The 23,314-nt window shown below is 40.6% G+C and overlaps 1 long non-coding RNA gene across 1 annotated transcript; it reads right to left on the reverse strand.

Annotated features, from left to right (window-relative positions):
* Window positions 1-917: 917 nt before the first annotated feature.
* Window positions 918-22,245, reverse strand: LOC103888761 (uncharacterized). The gene is made up of 2 exons (XR_008516844.1): window positions 20,558-22,245; window positions 918-1,682 (listed from the first exon to the last, which is right to left on the reverse strand). It is a non-coding gene; the product is annotated as an uncharacterized LOC103888761 (long non-coding RNA).
* Window positions 22,246-23,314: the final 1,069 nt, after the last annotated feature.

The following is a 23,314-nucleotide window of genomic DNA, read 5'->3' on the forward strand; positions in this document are numbered from 1 at the left end:
TGTATGTGGTCCTTTTGAAATGAGGTATCTGGGCTTGAATGCGGCCTTCAGATGTGATCTTCAGGTCTCAGAATGGTAAACTTACTCCAACTTGCATCTGAGGCTTAATAGTATTCATGCAATCCAGAATCTTGTTAGGTGTTTAGAGAACCACACAATCCCTTCAACCTACAACAATGCTGCAAAGGGAGAAGCTTCCAGGTGCTTTCCCTGGACCTGAAGCTTTGCTGAATCATGGATCCTCAGGCCTGCGTTCATGCGTTTGTGCTGGGATCCAGCACAGAACCTAACACTGGGTTCTGTTAAATATCTTATCACTTTTCTTCTAAAGAAACTTTGGAGACTCTTCATGACCTACAGAATAAAATCCAAACTTAGAAAACTTGTCTTCTGATTTCTCTGCTCTGCAGCAGGGATTCCCAGAGGTATGTGGATGCCCCTTGCACTTCCAAGCCCACTGTTAATGACATGCATGGTTGTGCCACTTGTGGTCTGACTAATTGCATATATTCGCCTCTCTCCTAGACTGTGAGCTCCACAAGGAGTTTTGTTCTCCCTTGTGGGCCACGATGCCTGGCACAGCATAGATAACCAACAAATATTTACCAATTTTAAGTCAGGAATTGATTCTGACACCTGCTCCCTTCACCTGGGTGGAATTGGTCGGAGATGGCCCATGGCCTGCTTGGAGTTCACGTTCATGTTGCTTTCCATGGTTCCTCAGGGGCCTACGCAATTCTTTTTGAAAGCTCGTCTTTGGCTCCATAACACTCTAGATGTCAGGTTTTGCTTCCTTTTTTATCTTTTTCTTTAACAGCTTCATTGAGATTTGATTCATATACCATAACATTTACCTGTTTAAAGTGTACCGTTCAGTGGTTTTAGTGTATTCACAGACTCATGCAACCATCACCATATCAATTTTAGAACATTTTAATTACCTCACAAAGAAACCCCATGGTGGCGGCAGGCATTCCCCATTCCTGCCCTCCACCCCCATCCCAAGCCCCTGGCAACCACTAGGTGCCTCCTCCACGCAGTTCATATAAATAGAACCATACAGTACATGGGCTTTTGTGACTGGTTTCTTTCACTGAACATACCGTTGAGAATCAGCCATGGTGTGGTATGCATCAGTTCTTTGCTCCTTTTGACTGCTGGGTAATATCCCCTTGTATGGATGGACATGCCACATGTTTTGATCCGTTCATCAGTGGATGAACACATGGGTTGTTTCTACTTTTTCTGGCTATCACTTTCAGTGCTGTCTGGGTATAGTCCAATGAGGGTCACAGGAGAACAAGTAGAGGGTGATTTTTAAACGTGAGTAAATGATGCACACAGAGGTGCGTTTTAGGCCAGTGATGGTGCATAGTTTGCAACATGCACACTGCCAGGCCCATACTCTCTTCTGGGTTCTCAAATCCCTTTTCTATGGAGATTATTTCTTCCCTTCTTAGTTAATTTCCTTAGCTTCGATAGGCATCAATAGTGTGCTGTGGACGAATTCTGCCTTCTGAAAGCTCTGTAACTGGGACTCTAAACATCTCGGGTGCAGAGAAGGATGAGCTTGTTGAGTGTGCAGGATCCTTTACTCAGTCTTGAGCCTCTCTATTCACTGGCGTTTTACAGTCAGTCACTTCAGGCTGGAAGCCATGCTGTGTGCGGTACTCCCAGTTCACCTGTATGTGAACACAGGACATTGAGGAAAAGCATTTCAACAGCCTGACTTCTTCAGATACATACAACCTCCCCTCCCACCCCACACAAACTTGATTTTACTCTCCTTCCAGTGAGGGCAACATGTCGATCTCTTTTCAAACCCCACGTGGACAGCCTGGCTACAGTTTTGGTAATAATGAGATACTTTCTCCTCATTTATGTTAGCACTCTCACCTACTTAGCCACAAAAACCCCCAGTATAACCTTGCCTGAAGAAGTCGCTAAGGATGCTGGCATTATTTGTAAATCGATTGCAAATGGTACTCAGATATGAAGTTCTTATGGGGTCTTCGTTAAAGCTTTGTATTATTCTATGTGAATATAAATAGATAATTATTTATTTAAAAAATATTTTATGGGCTATAAAGGTAAATGCATAAATAGGTCCTACAAGAATATTCTTTATTTTTGTAATTAAAACTATTCATTTCTGCCAAATTTTCTTTACCTTTCCTTCATTTCATTCAGAATATTATTATTATTATTATTTGCTCGACTGTGGGCAAAATTTCTAGAATAGCTCAAATTAAAAATATGTATATACTCCCCCACCACCTTACTCTATTTATGCCATCAACTTTTCTCCATAAAAGGATCTCATTTTATGCTTTCATTTTCCACATTGAACTTTTGGGTACAAGAAAGTGGGGGTGAAATATCAGTTCAGATGCCTGCAATTGTCTTGGAATATTTTTCTGCACACTCAAAAGCCTCCATTATGAACAAAGTCTGATGTTCCTTCACCCAGTGATGAATGTTGACTTAGCCTGAGAAAAAACTAATTAAAAATGTTGTGGAAAATGCAAACGTGTTTGATTTAAACAGCCAAAAGGAATTATCCTCCTGCAGTGTAAACTACCTATGGAGTGTTAAAGTTCCTGGAATCAATTATAGTTTCTAGAAACCAAACAAATGATGATCTTACTCTTGTCTCCAAATGATAAAACAAAGGTTTGGTAAAAGAATACTATACATTACCATGTTAACATTGGCTTTTAAAATTTTCTGTTTGTTTTTATTTTCTAATTTTTGATAACTAAAGCCTAAAACTACAGCTAAATAGGATGTTTTAATCCATGCTGATTACCATAAAATTCATAAGGTAGGATTTTTTTTCTTAACCTTTCTTATTCACCTACTCCTTGCTCCAGAATTTCATTTTGGAGTTTATCAGAACAAAATTCTTTCGCTGCACTCTCCAGTCCTGTTTGCTGAGTTCTACAGGGTTTGCTGACAAGTTCTACTTGAGTAAATTGTATTTAGACAACAGTATATTTCATTTAGGCCTTTTGCAATGACTGGGCCAAGGTCAGTTTTATATTCTGCTGAAATCATAAAGTGACACTCGAGATAAACAGAATGTTTACTCTCTCCATGTGAGCTGAGGCTGATATGTAAATTTATCCTTATTCTTTCATCAAATTTGCATTTACCCTCTTAGCCAAACACTGCAGACTTCCAAATCAAACAGTTTTAATGATGGTCAACTCTTTATGACCGATGGCCATATCAGAGAAAAAGAAACAGCCATTTAGATTAAAATGAAAAGCACAGTGCAACATAACTCTCCTCTCTAGGTTAGTGGTAATTGGATGAACTTTCATACAAGAGGTGTTTTGATGCTTCGCTGCTTACCAGTAATTACCACGGTCTTCCGGCTTTGTGTGTGCCTGTGATGTGCCCTTTATCTGTGACAAACACACCATACTCACCTATCGTCATTTTTTTTCCAGTCAAATAAACCAAGTACCTCTAAATAGATTCTTTATATTAAAGAAGGAGAAAAGAAAGGAAGGCATAACAGAAAGACTTGATCCTCTCCTCAAATGAATAACTTCTTGGCTAACTCTAGCAAGAATAAGACACAATAAATAATGACAATACACAAGGTAGAAGATGAAAATCAACTCTAGGTTTTGTAGACAGTTGTCTTCCTATGAGGTTATTCTGTTTTCCAGTGTGTGCACTCTACAGAGGTGACTTGTCGCCCAGGGCAAGGAGGTGTGTCACTCGCTTACTCCAAGGTGAGCTGGAATCTCTTAGGTAAAAAGCTCCCAGTGCCCAAACAGCCTCGGGCCTGGTGAAAAAAAGCCACTCCCAGCAGCTTAAATCTCTCTGATGCAGTTAAACAAGAGGGAGCCTCTGCAAACGTGAGGGATAAAATTAGTACCTGTGTTTGCTTTCCATTCTTTTTAAACAAAAGGAGCTATTTCTGTGTTATGAGTTTGCAGAACACAGAGGGGATTAAGCAATGGGACCACACAACTCATTCCTTTCAGGTTGGGGGCTGGGTTAAACACTCAGCATAGCTCCCGGGAGCGGTAGCGCCCACTAGGTTTTATTCCCTCCTGAAAGTTGGGCTATAGGGGCCTTGCTCAGGGGAAATAGAGCTCCACAGCCCTGCTTGTGTTTTGTTTCGGCACCAAATGCAATGCTAGCAAGTTCAAAGCAAACGGTCTGCGAGACAGGCTGCACAAAGAAGAAAAAAGTGGCATTCTTTCAGGAGCTCCTGGATTCTGCTTCCTGTAAGGAATAAAAAATGAAGACTGTTGGCGCTGAGCCTTGCTAGGTTACTGAAGATCTCCCACTTGGAATGTCAGACACATCAGTAAACGACTTGATCCAGCAACAAAACTAACATAATTCACGCCATTGATACAACAGGACGAGTGTCTCTACCCAACTTCAGTGCTTGTCTTACGAAGAAGAAGACCAAAAAAAAGAAAGAAAGGAAAAGAGAAAGCAAAGAGGCAAGGGAGTGTGGGGGAAGGCAGAGGACACAGTTTCCTTTTCAGTGTGGCTGTCAAATGGCGATCTAATTGTGGCCAGGCTGCAGGAGAGCAGATAGCTTTTCTGAAGCCCGCAAGTATTTATGCCATTCACCAGGCCGAAGGATGCCACACACAGTCTGTTTGTTCAACATAAGCAAACAGATTGTAAACTGGCTGATAATTTTTGTACTGACAATGTCATTTACAGCTGTCAGCCTTTCGTCTGCCTTGTTTGCTTTATTCAAATATGAACCAAGTGGACCTCCCTTCCAGCGCTTTCTTCTGCATTAAAATCACATCCATTCCCTTCCAAGCTGTCTTATCTAAAATTCATTGGAGGCCAATCAGTTGGCTGAATGCTTTGTTGTTTCCATGGAGGCAAGAAGTCTAGTGTGGACTTTCGGGGATTAGGAAGTTTCAGATTTACAGCCTTGAAGTGCGTGTTTCTTTCAGTTAGCTTCTTTTGATTGCACAGAGGCAGGACATTTAAATATAATTTTATGTCTGAGCCAGGAAGCAGTGCTTTAAAAACGTAATCATTCTGGTTTGTGGCTCCATCTTGCCAGCACTTGGCCTTACTTCTTGTGGTTTAGTCCTTGGAATGTGCCACCCTCGCAGCATGGATTGGCATTCTTCCTCTGCCCCTAGGTCATGACGGCTCCTTGGCCAGTGGGCACTGCTCAACTGCACCTCTTCTCTAAAATCCTGGCTTTGATCCTGCAGCCTGTCAGGGTGTCATCCACAAATCTTGAAGCCTCCTCTATTGTGAGTGGAGGTTGCAATACTTTCTGTTAAATAATTCACATCGGACTGGCTGTCTGGTGGAGGGCAGGCAGCTGCAGATATTGCCACTTTGCTCAGAGAGTACAGGCACAGTCTCCTTAAAAAAATAAGCCAGTGACAAAGTTGCCTAGTTCCCTGCACCTGGTGCTGGTGAGAGTTCCCAATTCCAGGATGTGCTTAACTCTGAACTTCAGCCTCATATTTTAAGGGCAACATCAAGAAAAAAGTGATGTTTGTTCCTGGGGATGGGGAGCCTTGCTGCATTCTTGGGAAAAGAGTATTCTTTTGGCAAACATGATTTCTGGTCTCTCACTCCAACAAGGGACATCTTAAAATCATCCATGATGTATTGTGCAATTCATTACTTACACTGAAGCCTTTAAAACACAACATCACTGGCACTCTGATTTGACTTTTGACTGTGGCAATTTGTTTAAATTTGTTTCCCAATGCTTAAAATGGCAGAAAGTTAATCAACCTCAGTAAGTGAATATTGAGAATATATTATATGTAACAGTAAATTAATCACAAAACCTTTTATATATTTAGGATAATTTTAAGTTGTATCCCAACTGAAATTTGCAATTTTTTTCTTTAGATTTATTGCAACCAATCTCAAATATTTGTTTAGTATCAACTCTTAGCTTAGAATACATAAATTCTACTACAGGTACCAAATGAATATTACCCATGAAGTCATTTGAGAAAAGTTTGAGGTAGTGTCCAATCTCATGCTAGGTGGAATTTGGTAGAAAGTATGTATTTCTTAAAAGTTTCAGAGGAAAGAAGACTCAATAGAGGTTGCTACATGGGGGAATATTCATTCTATCTATTTAGCCAACATAAGAAGCATACAATACAATGAGGAAGCTGGTAATTGTATGTGATAACAAGCTGTGCTATTATAAAATAGATTGTAATATTTGCACCTATGTGAACTAATGTGTTGTAAGGATTGTGATCTGGTACGTAGACCTGTCTATTCTTTGTTTTGTTTTGTTTTGTTTTGTTTTGTTTTGAGACAGTCTCCCTCTGTTACCAGGCTGGAGGGCTGTGACACGATCTTGGCTCACTGCAACCTCCTCCGCCTCCTGGGTTCAAGTGATTCTCCTGCCTCAGGCTCCTGAGTGCCTGGGATTACAGGTGCCCATCACCACACCTGGCTAATTTTTGTATTTTAGTAGAGACGGGGTTTCATCATGTTGGCCAGGCTGGTCTCGAACTCCTGAGCTCAGGTGATCTGCCAACCTTGGCTTTCCAAAGTGCTGGGACTACAGACTATCTGTTCTTTAATATAGAATGTTATTAACAGTCTGGAGTCCCCATGGTTACAATGTGTCCTGCTCTCTTGGAAGGCCATGCCATTTGCTACAGCTGAGACCTTGTTTCCCTATGACTTCAAAGAAGACCTTCTTGTTGTAAAACAAAGCATTAGTCTTTGCTTTTTATCTTTAAGACTTTAATCCCACTCTGGTGTATGTAGGGATATTTAGCTGTCACTATCCTGTTTTTTATGTTCTATTGAAATTATAATAATTTTAATATGTTAATTAAAATAAAATTGATCTACTTACTAAATTTTTATGCAATTTAGATGCTATATAGCTGATCAGTCACTAAAGTATTTATCTGAACCTAACCCCTACCATATAAAAAATTACAGCACCCTTTGTGTGCAATTCCAAAAAGCAAGAAGCTCTGAATACTGAAATTTTAACATGAAATGAACTGTACTGATAATATGTAAAATCTTTTATTCTGCATGCATTTGCTGCAGAAATATTTGTGTTTGAGTATGAGATTGCTCCCCTAGACCCCACTGGGTATATTATTAAACACATGGAATATTGTTCATCTTATCTTTAAAAATCTTTAAGTTGCTGGATTCTGAAACACTTTCGGACCCAAGGGTTTTGGACAGCATAGCGCATACCTGTCTAAGGTGTGTTTCATGGTGACTCTATGAGAAGCAGATTAACACTCATGCAAACTATTAAGACTTGTGGCTGAAAGGACTCTGCTGTGAACAGACAGGAAGAAAATTGTAATTAGAAAAGGCAACTACAACTTTGATCATATATGAGAATATAGAGGAGAGGAACTGGAGAAACAAGTTGTTGGTACAGCGGTCTGTAAAGCCAGGACAGCTGACAGCATCAATCTGATGTTTGACGAACAATAGGTGGAGAGAAGACAAAGAGTTCTAAAGAAAGATAAAGCACATGAGAGAAAATGGAAATAAATGTGTCATCTGAATGAGGTGTATATGCTCCTTCTTTGCACAGATATTGCAACTCTTCTACAAGTTTGAAGTTACATCAAAACAATTTTTTAAAAAGTCAATAAAACCCCAAAGGAAGCACCAAAGAAAGTGAAGCACTCACAGAAAAATAATCTTCTTTGATGTTTTCTCCATTTTCCTTTCAAGTGGCTAAAGCTGAAATGAGCAATCAGAAATGCAGCAAGAAGGCAGAATAAGAGAGTATGTAAGAATCAAGAAAAATGGGTGGAGAAAGAAAAAGAGATGAGAGAAGGGGAGTATATCTGAAAACCATGTTCTGATGTTATCTAACTCTTCGATAGTAACTTACCGAACATCCCCAATTGTGGGGCTCTGGACACATATCTTAATTTGTGTGTGCCTCAGTTTCTTCATCTGTAAAATGGGAGTGATATGGAATCCATCTCACTGGATTGCCATGAAAAGTAAATAAATAGAGATTCCAAAGGAAGTCTCACAAGCACTCAGCAGATATTTGTCACATTTGCTATTGTGATGTTTATTGGTATTATTCCTACTGTGTGCCAGGGTGGTGGGCCAAGAGTCTCTCATTCATTACCCTGTTTTTACTTACAACAATGCTCTGAGGTAGATACTAATATTGTTCCCACTTTACAGATGGAGAAACTAAGGCTTAGAGAGCTTAACCAACGCAGGACAAATATGTGAGGACTTGCCTGGAATAAGAACACATCTAGGATTACAGGGATGGAGGAACAAGTTCTGAGGGAAGGCTCAGCCACAATAACCACAGGAGGAGACTGAAGCAGGGAGGAGCTGCTGGGGCATCACATGTACATGGTAGTGCAGGGGGCCTCCGAGAAGCCACATGAAGGGCAGCTGAGCAGGTAAGCTTGGCAGTCCTCCCTCTTCCTCCTGTGCTCAGCAACCCCAGAGGTTACTTGCCTCAGCTTGATAGCGGTACGGTAGTGCCCTTTTATGCTTGAGGAATACATTCCAAGACCCCGCTGGTTGCCTGCTACTGTAGATAGTACCACACCCTATGTACACTAAATAACTAAGCCAACTACTAAGTGACTGATGGATGGTGGTGTCTACAGTGTGGAGATGCTGGACAAAGGGATGATTTATGTCCTGTGCAAGACAAAGTGGGGCAGTGAGGAATTTCATCATGCTACTCAGAATGGTGCACAAGTTAGCATTTATGAAGTGTTTATTTCTAGAATTTTCCATTTAATATTTTCAGACTGTGGTTGACCACAGGTAAGGGAAATGGCATAAAGTAAAATCATGAATAAGGAGGGACTACTGTATTCTGGTAAATGTCTAACAAATGGCTCTCTGGCAAAAGTGTGTGTGTGTGTGTGTTTATTACAGATATCTAGAAGAAAATATGGGAGAAAAGCTCCTTGACATTGGTCTTGGCAATGGTTTTTTTTTTTTTTAATATGACAGCAAAAGCATAAGTTACGAAAGCAAAAATAAGCAAGCAGGACGACATCAAACTAAAAAGCTTCTACACAGCAAAAGAAACAATCAACAAAACAAAAAGGCAGCCTATGAAATGGGAGGAAATATTTGCAAACCATAAATCTGATAAGGGATTAATATCCAAAATATATAAGGAACTTACACAACTCAATAGCAAAACAACCAAATAACTCAATTAAAAATGAGTAGGTATTTTTCCAAAGAAGAAATATAAATGGCCAAGCGCATGAAAAGGTGCGCAACATCATTAATCATCAGGGAAGTGACAATCAAAACCATAATGAGTTATCACTTCACACCTCTTAGGATGGCTATTATCAAAAAGACAAGAAATAACAAGCTTTGGCGAGAGTGTGAAGAAAAGAGAGCCTTCGCGGTTGGTTGGAATGTAGACTGGTGCTGCAGTATGAAAAACTGTATGGAGATTCCTCAAAAATTTAAAACTAGAATTATCATATGATCCAGCAGTTCCTTTTCTGGTAATATATCCAAGGGAAACAAAATCAGAATCTTGAAGAATTATCTGCACCCTCATGTTCATTCCAGCATCATTCACAATAAGCAAGACATGGAAATAATCTAAGTGTCCACTGACAAGAGATCAATGAATAAAGAAAATGTAGAATATAATGGAATACTATTTAGCCCTTAAAAAGACAGAAATCTTGCCATTTGTGACAAAATGGATGAACCTGGAGGACATTATGCCAAGTGAATTAAGCCAGACACAGAAAGGCAAATACTGCATAATCTGACTAATACATGGCATCTAAAAAAGTCTGACTCATAGAAGCAGAGAGTAGAGTAGTGGTGATCATAGGCTGGGAAGTGAGAGAAATAGGGAGACTTTGGTCAAAGGGCACAAGGTTTCAGTCATAAGATGAAGAAGTTCTATAGATCTAATGCATAATTGGAGAATGTATTGATAACTTGGAATTTTAAGAGAGCAGATTTTAAGGATTAACACACACATGCACACACACACACAAATAGTAATGAGTAGTAGTGGACGTGCTAGTTAATTTGACTGTGGTAATCATTATGCAATGTATATGTATATCATATCATCTCATAGTATACCTTGAATATACATTTTTGTCAATTAAATATTTTTTAAAAATATTAATTATAAATTCCATATAGCTAATTGATTTTAACAGAATTTTTTTGTTGATTTTGCTGAACTTTTGCACTCATAGCCAACTATAACTCAATTCCCTTTTTTTTTTTTGGAGATGGAGTCTCGCTCTGTTGCCCAGGCTGGAGTGCAGTGGTGCAATCTCAGCTCACTGCAACCTCCGCCTCCACCTCACTGCAACCTCAAGTGATCCTCTCACCTCAGCCTCCCCAGTAGCTGAGACTACAGGTGGGCCCCACAACACCCGGCTGATTTTTGTATTTTTAGTAGAGACGGGATTTTACTATGTTGGCCAGGCTGGTCTCGAATTCCTGACCTCAAGTGATGCGCCTGCCTTGGCCTCCCAAAGTGCTGGGATTACAGGCGTGAGCCATCATGCCCAGCCTGCAAATCAATTCTTGATCACTCTCAGATTCTGCAAAGAAGCTGCTCACCTCAATGATGAGCAAATGCAACTCCAACATAAATGTTAGTTGATGTTTTTGTTGATGTTAAGTAGTAAAATGAAAGTGAAACAATGAGGACATATATTGGGACCTTAGTTGTTCATCAGTGGAATGAATGCCTTCTTTGTTGAATTGGAGAACAGTTTTCAAACACTCAAAAAATATTTCCTGAAGTATGCTTTATGTGTTTTCATGATATAATGGCTATAAACACAGCACATTTTTAAGTTTAACCTGCTATATTAACATTTTCTCCACCACTTTCTTAAGTCTAAACAATCAACGAAACAATAAATCAAGCTCTGATTTTCAGCGTTTGCCAGTTTCCATGGTGTGAATACTCTCATCACAGATGAATTCAAACTATCAACATGAACATGGATTTGGCAAGAGGTACCAACAGGATACCAGTATCTACAGGTCTCATGAAGGAGGAAGCATTTGAATTTGGCTTGTAAAACATGGGGAAATTTGTATAGACAGAAATGGAGGGAGAGGACATTCCTGGCAAAAGACACACTTAAATAAAGGCAAAATAGGGAAAACGTTTTGACATAGAGAGGCATCAAAGGGCCTACAGAGGACACCAAGAAAGACATGCAGGACCTTGGGAAAAAGATCTGGAATGAGATTTCAAAGGACTCTGAATTCCTTTCTTATCCTATGAACTTTCCTTTTATCCCATTAAAAGTTTTGCTTCCTTTTGCTTTTGTTTGGTGGGGAATAATTTGCATGTTTGTATTGTTTTGTTATATGGAATGGAGGACAGAAAGGAAGCAAGAAGGATGGTGTGAAATGGTCAGATTTGATCTGTAAGGATAGTACTCTAATAACCAGAGTTGTGGAAGGGATGGAAGCTGACAGACTAGAGGTGGGGAAAGTTGGGAGGAATTTACAAAAGTCAGCACCAGCGGGAATGAGACTGCACCAGGCCACAGCAACAAGAATGTCAGGTCCAGTGGGCTTGGATGAGGCCTAACTTACTGCCCTCTATGTCCCCAATAATCTAAACAGGGCCTGGCACACAGAAGGTGCTTAGCGACATTTGCTGAAGGAATGAACGATGGAAATGTAAAGCAGGCAGGAAGGGGGAGAGATCTCAAGTTTGTTCATATCAGGAAGATAGCTCTGAATAATACTGAGTTCTATATAATAAATGTAATGCTTTCTATATCAGAGTTTCCAAAAAATATTTTTAAAAACTATGTTGCTGCTTAAACCAGCTCTGATGGGAAGTTGAAAGTATTGCTTATAAGCCACAATTTTATAGGAATCTTATATGTACTATTGAAGTAATGTGGATAATGTAAGGAGATATTTCTGAATGTAGATCACATTATTTTTCTGGGTACTTGCCTTATTCTAACACTACCTTCATTCTTTCTTCCTTCTTCCTTTTCAAGGGGTTAATAATCTGCAAAGAATCTATTAAATGCATTTATGGAAACTTCTCATTATGAAATGCTTCTTAGGAATCCACCCAGGGAATAATTTGAGGCTTTTTTTTTTTTTTTAATTCAATTACTTCTTTTTCCTCTAGGTAGGAAGCAGTTGGGAAGGGTTATACTGAACTACAGGAATTAACTCTGAATCCAAATTTTGAAGTGTGTTAGTGGCGGCAAACTTCCTTCTCCGAACATTGGTATGACTCAGTATTAAAGTGCTGGGCTCCTGGATGATAAGAAGTCTGTGTGTGTGGGTGACCACTGTATGTACATGCCCGGTTAATCATTACAGGCTTCTCTGCTTATCACCACAGTGGCGCTGACCACAGGCCAGGCAGGAGGAATGATGGATTTCTCCCGAGTTCTTGGCAGGAACTGAGCTCCACTGGTTTTATTCTGAAGCTGCTAAGAGATAGCCTCCCACCCTTGCCCTTATCACTTTTTATTCTTCTACATCCTTGAAATTAATGAGACAATGAGTTGGTTGTGGTGACCGTTTCCAGGCCTGTGGCTGCTAAGCTAGCATCCAAGTCTGGCTGAGAGGTGGGAGGACTACGGCCAGGAGATGTTGGGTTTCACTACATGATGCAATGCTCCAATTTGCTGAATCATAGTTCCTAATTTCCTGGAATCCAAGAAACATGGCCTTGTTTACCCCCGTTAGTATTTGGATTCAAGGGCTGGACATTTAAAGATCACCTGTCAGTCAGTCCGCCTCCTTAAACTAAGATCTCCAAAGCAAGATGTGCCATTTTGTAAAAACTTCTATCCAAGTTTAACAGGCAGAAAAGAAAAGTGAACATATCATAAATATACCACCCAGTGATTTTTCACAAGCCAAGCACATCCTGTAACCAGCACCCAAATCAAGAGGTGAACACCACCAGCCCCTTGGAAACCACTGGCTATTTCCCTTCCAGCCGACGACTTTACCCTCCCCAAGATCCCAACCATCTAGCCAGCAGCATGATTCGTTTTTGGACTCTAAATAATTGGAATCACATCATATTGACTCTTCTGTGACTGGCTTCTTTTTCTCAACTTTTATCTTTGCAAGATTCAACCATATTTTTGTGCTTATAGCTCACTCTTTTTTCATTGCGGTATACTATTACTTTGTGTGACTATACTATTAATTATTCATTCTAAAGGTATTGTTTTTACGCTCAAAATTTCTGGGAGAGGAGTTTTTGCCACACCCCAATGCATTCAGACTTTGAATCATAATTTTAAATCCTCTTTTATTATTATTATTATCTTTGCTGTCTCCTACATCCAGTTATTCTAATGAACTTCTAATGATTTCATGGCTTCATCTCCCTTCTCATCAGATTCATTTACAAGCATCACGCAAGAGCACGGATCTGACCACATCCCTTTCCACTGAAACTTCTCCTGCTGCAGTCTCCTCACCCAGGCACTCCTCATCCTCCCTGGCTTGGCCCTTTCCTGCATCTTGCCTAATCTGCTTTGAAAGCACAGTATCTACTTTTTCTTTCTGGGACTGCATCATTATTTCCCCAGCCCTGGGCATATGTTCAAGGGTTTCTTCAGTCTAGAAGTTTCTTTTCCCCCAATATACAAGTATCAGAAACTGCTAACCCATCCTTGAAGACCCAGTTCATATTATCCAGTCCCAGCTCTGGTCTCCAGTTTGCCTGTTTCAAAGTCGGCTCTGTAGGGCTGTGCCCCTTCCGCTTGCCCGTGAGCTAGCAGGTGTCTGAGGGCCTCGGGTTTGCTCCCAGCCTCTCTCACCTTTGCCCCCAGATATCTGCTCCGTGAGAATAGCCTGGATGTTGTCTAACCCATCGTTTCTTCTTTTATTTTCACGTTTCCTGATTACATTCTGTCTCTTTTTCCAAGAACAATGTCTGTGGGATGGCATGCCTTTCCAGGGCTGTGTGTCACAGACAAATGAGTGAGGAGGAGAAACCTATTCTGATGCCCAGTTCAAGGAGATTCTCATCCAGACTTCTTCTCCTCTGAAAGCTCTCACTGACTGTACCTTCTTAGTGTTGTTCTCCAGGTAGAATGAGGAGAAGAGCGCTGTGCACATGAGTAGCTGAAATGCCTTTAAATCCCATCACAATCCTGCAAGCTTAATGTGCTCGGAGGTGGCCAAAGGGAAGAGGAGGAAGCACAGCCGCTGGAGAGGAGAGACAGCGCGAGTCAAGGCAGGCTGGCTTCGCATCCTCCTTCTATTCATGCACAGTTGTCATGGTCTGAAAATTGCATCATCACATACACTGAAATGTCACAATGTCCTTATTTTCTAAAATTCTTAGTGCATAGTGTGACACAAAAAAATTCTTCTGATTGTGAATTTATATGAAAAGCCTTCTAATGGTAGAACATTTAATTTGCATCTAGTTATACATTCAGTGATTCACCTTTTCTGAAATTAATATAATCAAGAAAAATCAGGACTGCCATAAAAAATCTGCTCTTTGCCTCTGTTACTGATTGTAGAGCCGACCTCTCGGATCTGTTGATGAGATTTCTGCATGCTTTCTTTCTACATGACCCTGAAAAAATTTTTTAATGGGAACTCCTAAGGAGAAATCAGAGTTTCAGAACACATCAGAGTTCAGAAGAAATTAGAGTGAATGTGCTTGAAATCTAGAAATTTGCTGAGAACAATTTCATGCAGAGGAGAGAAAGAAAAGACTGAATCCAGGCTAGAAAGTTAAAAACTGGCCAGTTATATCAATAATATGTCAGTTCTCAGCCCATCCCTTCTCTTGGCATGTGACCTCAAGATTGTCACCTTAAAAAAATAAGTTCTACGAAAGTAAAAGTACTCAAGAGTTGCCTGGGATTTCCATTGCATTTTAAACAGCTCATTTGTATTCTCCTTGTACCCTAAAAGACCAGCTCGAAAGCAGTGAAGAGAATAAAGCAAGAGGCAGCTGGAAAAAAACAGGTCTTGAAATGATAAATGTAATGTTTCATGTCAGCAACTGGAATTTTTTTGTAGTGTCACTGTCTTGGCCTGCTGACAGCATGATTTAATGGCCTGGTTGCTCCATGAGTTGACATGGCAACCACGGAAAATGCCATAAATATCTGAGTATGGACGTGAATGGTATGTTTACATTGTGTGTGGTGCATTGTGTGACATGTGGTGGCTGTTGTCTCTTCCAGTTGGAAACGTCTGGAATTGACAGCCATGTTTTAGAGCCATTTGGGCTAAAACAACTCTCGTGACAGACACTTTACTGCAAGTCCAGAGCTGTGCATTTTTGTGTATATTTGAGAAATTAAACTGAGTGTTCAATGGGCCAGAGGGCCTTAACACAGTTTGCCATGTACCATAAGCAACTTTCTACCTCAGAGTTAAGACAATGTTGAATTTCTTCTGTATTCAACACAGTAGAGAACAATTATGTTCATTCAAAATTGAATTTAGTGAGCACTTCCCTAGATTTACTGAAACCCAAATTTTAGAATTGGAAAGATTTTTGAAATAACTTCCAGTCCAATAATTTTATTCCTTAGGCAAAGTAACAAAAAAGAAAATGGCTTATTTGTTTCATGCTCCAAGACCTTGTAGGAAAGCAATGACACCCATACCTCCCTGTGCTTAGAAGATTTTTGCATGTTCAAAGAAATGTGAAATCATGTTTTAAAAAGAAGAAAAAGGGAACTGAAAACTGATTGTGTTGTATTGACCATCAATTCCACTGAAGCCCACCAGAAAAATCTACCTATCAAGCAAAACTATAACACCCACCACAGTAAGATAGAACACCACCTTGAAATGAAAATTAGGCTGGAAATGAAAATTAGGGTAGGGTATCAATAACACCCTAGGACCTAGGCTGAGTGATTTTTAAGATGTTGTTTTCATGTAGGCAACTGGTTTGAACTGCATGGAGTTTATGGTATTATAGCTTTCAATTAGCTGGGCACAGCAAGGCCAGGCTAAGAAGTCAGTCTTTCTGAGGAAGTAGTTTGCCTTAATAAATGAATTGTTTAGCTCATTTATGGTCTTATTTTTCGGAAACTGGTATCCCTGGAACATGCAGCTCAGCTACTTTTGCTTGGTCTTGGTATTATTTAACATATGGACAGGAAAGAATGAGTAGTTTCAGTACTGTTTAACACAGGGTCAAGACATTATGTTGACCTTTTTTATCAGTAGCCCCAGGTAAGTCATTTACTCTCTCCGGCTCTTGTTATCTCACTCGTTTATTCATTTTCCCTTTCACTAATCATATTCACTATTAAGTACAGATGATTCTTGACTTATCATGGCTTGACTTAAAATTTTTTACCTAACAGTGAGACAGCAATGCACATTCAGTAGAAACCCTAGTTCAGTGAATTCTGAACTGATCAGAAGATCAGTGAATTCTGATCTTTTCCCAGGCTAGTAATATACCGTACAATACGCTCTCATGAAGCTTGGCAGTGGCAGTGAGCCACAGCTCCCAGTCAGCCATGATCACAAGGGTAAAAAATTGGGACTCTACAGTATACTGTGCTGCCAGATGATTTTGCCCAACTATGGGCTGATGTAAGCCTTATGAACAAATTTAAGGTAGGCTAGGCTAAGCTATTATGCTCACTAGATTAGGAATATTAAATGCATTTTCAACTTATAATGGGTTTATCAGAAAGTAATCCCATTATAAGTCTGGGAGTGTCTGTACTTGCTAAATGTGCCCACTTAGGATACAAAGATAAGACTTGATAGCTGTCCTCAAGAAACCTACAATATATACTCTTGGTCATTTAATGTGTTACCATTATGTTAGATTCTTAAGTTTCAAGGAGCCAAGATGTGCTTGGCTAACCACAGGAGATAACTTTCATTATAAGTGCTTTCCAGGATGTTAGAAAGCACAAAAAGCTATCTCAGCAGCCAAAATCCAGGAATTATGGAGACCAGAAACATTTTTGACCACAATTCAGGATATTATAGGAGCTCTAGTGATCCTAAAACCACTCTGGGGGGCCCATCTCCTCTCCAGAGAGAGGAATTGATTAGCTGATTAATCACAATCCAGTGTGGTGTACCACAACCTACCCAGGTTTTCACACCAGGCCAACTCATCAAGCAGCTCACAGACAATGCTGTCCCTGGATCAGTGGCAGGATCCAGTTGTGTGTCATTGGATGTATCGCTTAGTCCTGCCACACTCAGCTATGGTTCTGAAACAGGTCCCATGGCAATATATATGAGAAAGACCTGGGGAATCTTGCTCTGAAAGCCTCTTGGGAAAGATGGACCCCCAAAGACCCATGAACTGCCCAGGGTGAATATGTGCTAGGTGATAGAATTATAAAATATTTTAACATTTCAATTACATGAAGTTTTTCTTTTTAGAAATTGTCTCATTTAGCCTTACTTCCTTTACTGAAGCCCAGATCTTCACTAGAATCAAACGCAACTCTCTGTACCAAAATTATTGTATTTCTTTTTTAAAAAAGTTTTTATGGTATGAGATTTTACTGTATTCAAAACAATTAGGGAGAATATCTAAGTGAACAAACAGAAGCAACCAGAGAACTGAAATGGAAAATTTTTAAAATCTTAGTCTTTCTTTTACTTTTCTGTTTTTTTTTTCTTTAATCTTGGTTTTGCAGAAGAAGTAAAATATTGTCAGTGAAGAAGAGACAAATTTGTCACATCTTAATTTGATGGTAAAGAATTGCCTTTAATCATTGACCTTTCTTTCTTTGTCTTGGGATCAAATTGTAACTATGGAGCCTGTTTTAACATGAAGTCTGAGAGAAAAGGGTTTAACCTCACTGAAGGTAACAAACGTTGTCCTTCCCACGCCCAGTAGGTATTGATGTGTTTGGTTTAGCGACCCATTCATCACAGCACTGTGAGCAGTCATCAGTCACACTAAGATGGGGACTTCGCCTCCCAGACTTCTAATTTGCCTTGTTCCAAACTACGAATTTGCATTGAAAAAATGAAAATTTCTCTGTTGTTTTTGGTATATAACAAATGGAGACTGTAGCAGTCCGTTCTTGCACTGCTATAAAGAAATATCTGAGACTGGGTACTTTGTAAAGAAAAGAGGTTTAATTGGCTCACAGTTCCACAGGCTATACAGGAAGAATGATGCTGGCATTTGGGGAGGCCTCAGGAAACTTACAATCATGGCGGAAGGAAAAGGGGAAGCCAGCACTTCACCTGGGTGGAGCAGGAGGAAGAGAGAGATGGGGGAGGTGCTACACATTTTTAAACAACCAGATCAGCTAGGCGCGGTGGCTCAGGCCTGTAATCCCAGAACTTTGGAAGGCCGAGGCGAGTGGATTACCTGAGGTCAGAGGTTCAAGACCAGCCTGGTCAACATGGTGAAACCCCGTCTCTAATGAAAATAGAAAAAATTAGCCAGGCATGGTGGCAGACACCTGTAATTCCAGCTACTCAGGAGGCTGAGGCAGGAGAATTGCTTGAACCTGGGAGGCGGAGGTTGCAGTGGGCCAAGATCACATCCCTGCACTCCAGCCTGGGCAACAAGAGCAAAACTCCCTGTCAAACAAACCAACAAACCAACAAACCAAAAAAAAAACCCAGATCTCCTGAGAACTCATTATCGTGACTACAGCTCCAAGCGGGATGGTGTTAAACCATGAGAAACTGCACCCATGATCAAATCACCTCCTACCAGGCCCCCGCTCCAACACTGGGGATTACGATTAGACAAGAGATTTGGGTGAGGAAAAAGCTCTAAACCATCTGAGAGATCATGTTTAACTTTTTGGAGCTGCAGTGCATGGAAGACTCTTCTGCAGTTTAAATTGTTTTGGTACTGTGGGATATCTTTATTGTGAGAGACCAAATTTTCAGGTCACTCTGTGGCTGACTTCTATGGCTTCTCAAATGACATTGTTATTGAAAGAATAAAAGTAGATTCAAAAATGAAGGGGTCATAAATACAGTACACAAGTGGAAAAAAGAAATGCCACTAGAAACAATGACACCCCAGTAGCAATGAGTAAACCTAGCACCCAGATCTTCATTTCTATACCATTCTCCCGCAGGGCTCTTTGGAGTCATGGCTGATTCTCAGGCTGCATCACAAAATATACACAATGAACATGGTACAGCTTGCAGTTCCAGGAAGCAAGGAAGTGATTGGAAAAAAAAAAAAAAAGACACAATGATGGAGAAATGTCAAAGGGACAAAGGAAGCAATGGAAAGAGCTCCCAATGGCCAAAGCTGGAATAATTAGACCAACAAAATAAATAAAACAATATGGGACTATAACCCAGAGTATAAAATAAATATTCATGATTCCATATTGATATAAAAATAATAAAATAAATGAATGAATGGGGTAGGAGACAAAGGTCTCTGCAGAAATTCTGCCCTCCAGGAGGTAAAGTATAACTCCCCGCTCCTGAAGACTAGACTGCATGTAGTGACTTTGTTCCAAAAAGCACAGTATGAAAAGAGGGGAAAAGGAAACTTACAGTGGAGAAGCCAGGCAAACACCACCTCAGCCAGGTGATCAAGATCAATGCCAACAGTCATGAGTCATGCTGATACAAGCTGAACGTTCTCTAATCCAAATGCTCCAACATCTGAAACATTTTGAGTGCCAACATGGTGCCACAAGCGGAAAATTCTACACCTGACCTCATGTGACAGATTGAAGTCAAAACAGAGTCAAAACTTTGTTTCATGCCCAAAATTATTTAAAAATTTTATAAAATTACCTTTAAACTATGGGTATATAGTGTATATGAAACATAAATAAATTTCCTGTTGAGACTTGGGTCTCACTCCCAAGATTATGTATATGCAAATATTTCAAAATCTGAACAAATTCAAAATTTGAAACACTTCTGGTCTTCAGCATTTCGGATAAGGGAGAGTCAACCTGCAGAATGTGCCTTTGATATGATGTGATAAGAATGGCTCTTTACCTCTGTGGTCTTCCTTTCAAAAACCCATCAGCCCAGTATAATTATGAGTAAAACATTAGACAAATTCCAAGTGAGGGACATTCTACAAAATGCTCCATCAGCACTCCTCAGACTGTCAACGTCATCAGAAACGAGGAAAGTCAGAAACTGTCACAGCCACGAGGAACCTGGGGAGACTTGAGAACTAAACATGTGTGGTAGCCTGGATGGGATCCTGGGACAGGAAAATGACATTAGGTGAAAACTAAGAAAATCGGAATGAAATATGAACTTTAGTTAGTAATAATGTATTAATCCTGGCTTATTAATTGTAATAAGTGTACCACATTACGATGTTAATGATAGGGGAAACTGGATGTGGGGGATATATGGGAACTCTCTGTACTACCTTTGAAATTTTTCTGAAATTTAAAACTATGTTAAAAGGAAACATTTTAAAAATATGTGTTAAGACAGACCCCCAAAATGCCACTTTTTAAAACAAATTTATATGATTCCTCTAACAATTCTCCTCCCCTTGAGAACTGAAGTCAGCATAGTTCCCAATGTCTTAAAACAACACTGGGACCAGTCATTTTTTTGTTCCTGTATTAAACAATGTTGGAAGCAAGCAAAAATCACTTACCTGCTTACTTCAGGAAGACTTGCTTACCAAAAATGAGGCAGTAAATCCACTAAAATAGCTAGCTTATCAAATCCAGTATCTTTCTTATCAAGATTTGCTTCAGGATCCTTGGCCTTGCGGGGATTACCAATTGAGAATTGTTAGGGTAGAAACCCTGCCCAGTCCCAAGCTACTCCCCACCTTGCAGAAGCTACCTTAGAAGTCCTCCAGTGCAGACCTTGACTTTGTCAACCTGAGACACTATCAAGACTCTACCAAGGTGGTATTCTCTTATACTACAGTAAATCTAATAAACTTAGTTTTGTTCCATTAACATGTTTTTCTGGGATCTTTTGGGAAGTTGACAGTCAATAGTAATAGGGGTTGAAACAAGAGAACTTCATCTTCTCTTTTAAGAGTATCTTGGTATCTTCCAACTAGCACAATCTCATGTCAGCTTAAGAGCCAGTTGAAGCAAATTTCAACTCTTATCAGGGCGGTGTGGTTTCTAATCCTTCTAGTGCTGCCCATCATGGTGCTGTGAGTAACTTGGTGTAGGAGAGGAAGGGGCTTCCATACTCAGGGTTCCTACTCCTCTCTGCTGTGAGGTGGCTCCAGGCTTGCATCTGCTGATGAAGTCCCACACCTGTGTCTTTCAGTAAGCCAGCTGAGTAGTTCTCCCTCTCTAGCCCAATGGAATGTCCTGAGTACTGGCTTTAACTGCCAATTTGGTCTGCGGCTCAGATATTAACCTTGGCTACAGGGTGTTTACCCCGACCACAGTTGGTGTGGCCCACCAGGCCCAGCAGCAGGCACCCACAGCTGCCCGTCGTGTTTTCCGTGAGCAGGCAGGCCCTCCTGCAGGCCTTCCACTCCATCCAACAGCCAAAGTAGCTCTGGAGGCTGATGGAAGCCTTATTTCAGCCTAATCAGGCCATCATGCCATTGTAAACCCAGGGCCACCCTCTGAGTGCTCTCCAACCAGCCTTTCCAGTTTCTGGTTTTCTCAACACCTCCCCTTGCTCAACATTTCCATCCTGATGAAGGAGGTCAAGTCACAGGTCCCTGAACCCTTGCTTCCACTTGCCTTACTCTTTTCCCTCCACAGGGGCCTTTCTCCAGAAACATGAGACAGTTTCCCTTTCATGCCTGCTCAGGATTTCCTCTGTCTCATGGTGTGCTCCTTCTGGGGTGAAAGTCATGGTATCTGTGGCAGACATGGAGATGCAACCTCAGATCTCCAAGAAAAGATCGGTTACCCAGCTGCGAGGAGGAACCTCCCCTAGGTCTGGCACTGCTTTTGAGCCATGGTACTCTTCTTGGGTGGCCCTCAAGCAATGAGCAAAATACTGGTACAAGGCAAGGCCATCTCCTCCCAACATGGGACCACTGTATGGGCGGTCTTTGTGGCAGAGCTCCTGGTTGGTCTCGGGGGGCTTTCTCGGAGCAATGCTGTGCTCTAAGTCCTCCTTTTTAATCCTCCCTTCTCCCCATCTTGTCCTGCTAGTCTCAGCCCCGCAGCATGGTCTGAAGGCTCTCTCTGTCAACTCCTGCTTTTTTCCACTTTGCCATTTGCAGTTGCTCACAATAAATCTCTTGCTCTTTTACCTTCTTCTTGGCATCTGCTTCCTGGAGGACTCAAACAACTCAGTTCCTGGGCAGCAGAGCTGTGATGGTATATGGCCAAATGTGAACGTAACTTATCAAAGAGCAGGTAAAAAATCCACCAGGCTCATATTTTCACATTATATTTACACTCAAGTACATGTAGTTAGCCCTCTTGAAAAAAAAAAGAATCTATGCTGGCTACCTTCCTTGTACAGGAAAATCTGTTTGTATGTTATTTATATTTTTCTTCTTAGTAATTTGAGATATGTTAGAATCTTTAAATCTAATGATTTAGAATTTTATTGACAAAATTAATGACCTTGTGCTAAGTGAATCTGGATCACTTACCTCTGAATGCAGCACCCACCTTTCTCCACTTACTCAGGCCTTTTAAACTGCATCATCGTCTTCCTTTCTGGCTTCCAGTTAGGCTCAGCCAATGGAAATCACCAGCAGAAGATGTGAGGTGAGAGAGACTGAAGTTGGGGAGGTGCTCTTTCCTGCTGTCTCCCCGCTGAGCGATCACGGTGTCTACTGAAGGCCGCAGCGCCTATCAGTGGGTGCTACTTGCTCTGGGTTCTGGTGGCTCCTTCCTTCCCAGGCCCATCAGGTTCAGGTTCCCGAACAGCTCCCCACTGCAACTGGCCCTAGGGGACTGCACCATCACTCCCAGCACTTCCCAGACCATGTGCAGAGTTGAGTGTGCCTGCCAGGGCCCTGAGAGACTGAAACAGAGGCCAAACACAATTTTTTTCAGTTATCCAAATTCACGTAGTACAAGGTCATTAATTTTGTCACTCAAATTCTAGATCATTAGGTTTAAAGATTCTAACATGTTTCAAATACTAAAAAATAAAAATATAAATACTGTACAAGAAGATTCTATCTCTAGAAATGTGTTGAGATAACTACTGAAATAAAAATCTGCTTGAGCTTTATTATGGAATTATTTCCACCAATTTGCCATGAGAAGCAATGTAGAATCTGTCAAAAGCAATAATCAGTCATAGCTGAGTTTGTTACAACTCAACATACTCCATGAAAGAAAAGGTCCCATCTGGATCAAAAGTCTTTTGGGATTAACGAATGAGATTCTTCTGGTTAATATAATTGTTTTTTGTCCTTGAATAAGTATCTCCACCCCCCAGTGGGATTCCAATTTATCCCATA

This window comes from Pongo abelii, chromosome 21 (genome assembly GCF_028885655.2).
Source record: "Pongo abelii isolate AG06213 chromosome 21, NHGRI_mPonAbe1-v2.0_pri, whole genome shotgun sequence".
In the NCBI taxonomy this organism is placed as follows: domain Eukaryota; kingdom Metazoa; phylum Chordata; class Mammalia; order Primates; family Hominidae; genus Pongo; species Pongo abelii.